The following is a 5,770-nucleotide window of genomic DNA, read 5'->3' as shown; positions in this document are numbered from 1 at the left end:
AAAAAAAAAAAAAATCACGAATTCAACGATTACTTACTGAGGGTTTACCACAAGCCCAGCACTGTCCTTGGTGTTTGGAATATAACAATGTGCAAGACAGAAAAATCTCTTTTTATGAAATTCTCCTATTTAACCCATTAGAATCTGAGTCTCGGAACTTGTGCTAACACAAGTAGTCCAGATGCAGATGAGCCAACTTCTCCTGTGGAGTTTCTCTTGAGGCTAAGTGTCCCTTATCCTACATGAAAAAGTGAGACAAGGGCAGGGTAAGTAAAGAAGGCAAACATGGGAGACAGGTAGCACTTAGGGTGCAAGATAACTCTGAGGTCTAGCCAAGCAAATGTTGCTAGATTTTGTTTACACAAGAAATGTTTCTTGATTAGGCCCCAGTTACCCCTAATATTAACCTCATGGCTTATTGTCTTTGAGGTTCTTCTCAGAAGAAGGAGACTTTTTTGCCCTCTGGGCTGCTTCTTCCATTCTCTAAGCACTCTTTCTTTTGGATAAAAAATAACCTATGTTTGAAACTGGGTAGCTTTCTTAGCCTGCTTCTGTTATGCAGCAAATTGAGGGCCCAAGGAAATCTTTTTGTTTTGAACTCATTCAGTTTTAGTCCAAACTAGCATGGATTTTTATCAGTCCAGCTTTTGAAAAAACATAGTGTAACCAGTTGCATGTGGTAACACATGCCACCCAGCATGAATGGGACACTGAGGCAGTTTGGCTGCTGTGACACAATATTTTAGTGGCTTAATAAAGGGTCTTTCAGTCACATCCTTAATGTAGATCTTTACTATGAAATCAGTTCTTTAAGAATTGTCTAGGGCTGAGGATATAGCTCAGTGGCATAAGAGTCTACCTGGCAAGCACAAGGCCCGAGTTCAAGCCATAGTACTGAAAAAACAATTGTGTAATGGCTAGAGAGCTAGAAAGATGTTTTGGCTCATACTGTGGCACCTTTATATTGACCAGGAATTCTGCAGGAAAGCTGTGCAGTTTTCTCTTCAAGCACTCCCTTTCCTCTCCCCCAAGCCCTGTCCTCTCTTACTTATAGAATTAAAAATCTATCTTTTCAACGTGTAGCCGGGGAATCTCCTCAGCTGATGCTGTAAGCTCACTAGGTAGGTTTTCTTTCATTCAAATTGTTATAGTTTTGGCACTGTTTTACTACTACCATTTTGTCATTTTCCTACCATATTGCCATTTCTCAAGTTTTATGGTAGTTTCTTCATGGTGTGTGTGTGTGTGTGTGTGTGTGTGTGTGTGTGTGTGTGTGTGTGTATGATACCAGGGATTGAACTCAGGATCTTGAACTTGCAAGGCAAGCACTTAATCTACTGAGCTATCTCCTTGGCCCTCTTCATGAATTTCTTATTGCCTGATAATAGTATATGCACCACCTTCTTAATTTTGGTGACCAAGTTTCCTGGTACTTTTCCAGTCTCTGTCTATCACTTTGTGTCAAAGATAAGGCTAAATATTTAGGTTGCTATTACATCATTACTACAGTCCATTTTCTCTGTCAGTCTTTGCTGCATAATGAGTTATCCAAAACATCGTGGATATAACATCTATTATTTCTCATGGCTTTGTGAGTTAACTGGATTGTCTAGAATGTGTCTCCTCCACCTGGGGGCATGACAGCGGTGTGTCTATCATCACCTGAAGGCTATGTCAGCCTCATCCACATGATAAAGAGTCATAGCATACAGGAGCCCCGATACAAAATTCTGTGGACCACATTTGTAATCTACTATAATCCTTTTAATTTCAGTTTGTCTTATCTTCTTTATTCTAAGGGGAAGTGGCTTTACTGGTAGCTTAGTTGGTTGTCTTAACAAATTCCTGGTTTTCTAATTATGCTACCTAGGGGCTGGGGAGATAGCTCAGTAGAATAAGCACTTGCCTGTCAAGTGCAAGGTCCTAAGTTGAATCCCCAGTACCATAAAAACAAAACACAACACAACAAAAAATTATGCTAATCAAGACTGTATAAAGATTTACTAATAATATGTTTTTAGTATAATAACTACTCAACACTTCATTAAATTATATTTCTTTGGTAAGAATTTTTTTGGGTCTTATTGGTGAGTTTAATTGTTCTCAGCAGTTATTTGTCATATTCAAGATCTAGCTGAATCAAAACTGTCACACATTAGGGACTATGGTTAACGAGTCATGAGTTTTTACACCCAATTATTTATCACTGCGGAAACAACAATTTCCATGAGACTTACCTTGTCCTTAAGATTGGTACTGACTACAATTACAAATTGGTTTGAAGAACTGAAAATAGTGGTGAGTCCTCTGAAACTTGTAAAATTTTGCTTTCTCTTCATTGAGATTTGTGTTTCCAAAGGAGGAAAGATCAGTTTTGGGACTGAACAATGGAATTATGTTTTGAGGACAGCATCTCCTTCAGGATGCTGCATTCTTACATTTATCAACAGAGTAATTTATTTCTCTCATCAATCTGGAATGATGGCACAGTTATACATAATGGCTTGTGGTTTTCTTTAGGCAGCAAAGAGTGAAATGAAATAAGTAAACAAGCACACAAATGCAGTAATGTCTACCCAATATTTTTTAATAACCCCTGAGATGACAAATCTAAATGGTCTTGCTTGCTGAAAACCATGGCAATATTTGAGAGGATAAAACTTTCCAGCCATAAGTGGGACACAAATAATAGCAAGCTGATTTCTTCTCATCTGCATAACCAAAATGCCACAATTTCCTGCAATGAGCACGCCTTACCCATTTGGACAGACATGTACTAGAACAGAGAATAATCAGTGTCAGTACCCATTTCCTAATCTAATTATATTCAAATAAAACTTAATATACTTATAAACTAAAAGCCTAAGCCAAATTTTCATTTGTTCACTGAACTTATAAATTTACATCTTGGGTTTTTTAAAATAGGAATTTAATGATGCTTGTTTTATTGCATACTGTTGACTTCAAGTTAGTTGTTCAGATTACTAGATATAAGCATGCAAAATTGGTAAGAAAACAAAACAAAACAACAACTAAAAAGAACAGAGAGGACCAGGGAGATAGCTCAGTTGAATAAGTGCTTGCCTGGCAAGCGCAAAGGCCTGAGTTCAATCCCTGGTTCCAGAAAAAAAAAATGTCCGAGCTGAGCTTGCATAGCGAGATCCTGCACCAAATAAATAAATCAATACAAAAAGAACAGAGAAAAAAATTCAACCAATAACTGCTCATTTCAATAAACCAGCAGAAATCAGCAATATAATTATCCAAGATATATTGTGTAAATATTTACCTACATATTTAATTTTCCCTTCCTTTTTTCTTTCTTTTCTCCTTTCCCTCATCCCAGTTGTTCCCTTTTAAAAGTTTCTTTCCCTTTCACAGTGTCTACTGTACCTTTCAGATTTTATTTACTCTTTCAGGTTCTTACAACAGGGAGGCAATATGATGTTTGTAGATGGGTTGAATGGGACTTCGAATCCTAGTTTTTTTTTTTTTTTTTTTTTTGCTTTTGAGGAGTCTCCACACTGATTTCTATAGTGGTTATAATCAGAGCAGGAATTAACCCAATGGAGACTAAGAAAGCAATCCAAAGAATGCAGGCAAAGAGTCAGTTCTTTGAAAGAATAAATAAAATTGAGAAACCACCAGCCAACCATATCAAAAAAAAGAAAGAAAAAATTCAAATTCATGGAATAAGGAATGAAAAGGGTGATCTCACTACAGATCCTGCAGAAATTCCGAAGATCATCAGCACTTACTTTGAAAATCTTTACTCTCACAGGATGGAAGCACAGAAGAAATGGACAAATTCCTAGATATGTATAAATTATCAAAGCTAAATCAAGAAAACACAAAAATTCTAAATAACCCAATATGAATGAAATTGAAAATGTAATAAAAAACTTAATAACAAAGAGAAGCACAATTCGTGATGGATTCACAGCTGAATTCTACATGCAATTTAGAGATTTAACACCAATTCTTCTCAAACTCTTCAATGAAACTGAAAGGGAATCAATTCTCATACCTTGTTTCAAAATAAATTTTCTTCCCTTCCCTCAAAACTGAAGTCTTTGTGTTACAATAAATAAGTAAACATTGGGCTACAGAGATAGCTCCATGGCCTAAGTGCCTGCCTGGCAAGCACAAGGTCTGGAGTTCGATCCCTGGTACCACATGTCATGTAGGTTCCAGAACCCTGGGTGTGGTGGCACACGTCTGCAATCCCAGCACTAAAGGAGGCTGAAACAGGAGGATCACTACAAGTTCAAATGGCATAGTGAAACCCTGTATCAAAAAAAAAAAAAAAAAAAAAGAGAAGGAAACATTACCTGTCTGTTTTAAAGCAAGATGTATCTTTATATTCATGTTATTGAGAATGATATGTAGATAATGTCAACCTAACTGCTCCAAGAAATTATTTTGCACAGTGTTTACTGGATCTAATGTATACAAACACCTATCACCTGAAGGGTAAGTTGTTTGCTCATTTACCATGAACAGTTTGTAGGCTTTTTTTTTCTTCCCACTTTGTATCAGATACATCAATACTACTACCATTACTTGAATGTCTGCTGCCTCTGGCCTAGAATAGTTAATTGCCTTCTAACTGATCTTCCTTATTTCAGTCTCTGAACAATGCTGAATCATTTTACGTATTGCTATCCAAATAATTTCTCTTAAGCTCTCATTCCTTTAGTTTAGAAATAGTAACCATTTCCTCTTTCCTGTGGAATAAAACCCTAGTTCCCTACCTGGCTCTTCGAGGCTGTCTATGAAGATGTAGCATATGTTTTTAACTTCATCTTAATATAATAATCTGAATAAGGTGAACTCCAGTTCAGCTTCCAAGTATCTTGTTTTATCTAGAACTGACTGAGGCTCTTTTATTGAAAGTACCAAGCATTTTACATGCCAGAAAGAGAAGAAAATAGATGAGATGTTAGTGTTTTAAAAACTGGGTCCGAAATTCAAGTCATGCAGTTTGTAAGAAACGCAAGGTCTTTTATTCTGCAGTCATGGACTCAGCCCCTGACGACCAGGGTTGTGGCCGGAGTCCCAACCCGGACCATCCACACGGGCGCCCAGGAGATGCAAGAAGTGGCGGCCAAACCGGAAATTGAGAAGGAACCTCCGAGTCACAGAAAATTCAGCATTTTCCCTCCAGTTCCAGGAGAAGAGAGCTCTCTGCGATGGGCAGGGAAGAAATTTGAAGAGGTCCCAATTGCACATGTTAAAGCAACCTACAACAACACACATATCCAGGTAGTCTCCTCCACCAGCGTGTCCCTTGCCCGAACTTCCTGCGGCACAGAAGGGTTTCGGAATGGCAAGAATTGGCACGGGCATCGCAGCGCAGACAGCAGGCATAGCCGCAGCGGCGAAAGCAACAGTGAAAGGCGTTACCCATGTCCGAGTTGTAGTGAAAGGCCTAGGCCCCGGGCGCTGGTCTGCCATCAAGGGCCTGACCATGGGCGGCCTGGAAGTGATCTCAGTCACAGACAACACCCCTCATCCACACAACGGCTGCCGCCCCAGGAAGGCCCGGAAGCTGTGATAGGAAGGAAACCTGCCCTGGGACCTGACCCCAGCACTCACCTCCTACCCTCAGAGAGCTCACTGGCAGAGCAACCCCCACAAAAGCGCTCAGTGGAGGGCTGTGTGCCCCCACCCCAAAGGTGCTCCTCACTGCAGCTTTGCCCGTGCCTCCCAGCAGAGCTGGATGAGCCACAAGCCACACCATGCCTCTAGATACAGTGGGAGCTATGGG

General features: G+C 39.5%; 1 pseudogene; it reads left to right on the top strand.

Annotated features, from left to right (window-relative positions):
- The first annotated feature begins 4,977 nt into the window (after positions 1 to 4,977).
- LOC101578185 lies at positions 4,978 to 5,648 on the top strand (annotated as a pseudogene).
- The last annotated feature ends 122 nt before the right edge of the window (positions 5,649 to 5,770 follow it).

This window comes from Octodon degus, unplaced genomic scaffold (assembly GCF_000260255.1).
Source record: "Octodon degus isolate 3935 unplaced genomic scaffold, OctDeg1.0 scaffold00015, whole genome shotgun sequence".
NCBI lineage: Eukaryota > Metazoa > Chordata > Mammalia > Rodentia > Octodontidae > Octodon > Octodon degus.
This window is presented reverse-complemented; position numbering and strand designations above follow the sequence as displayed.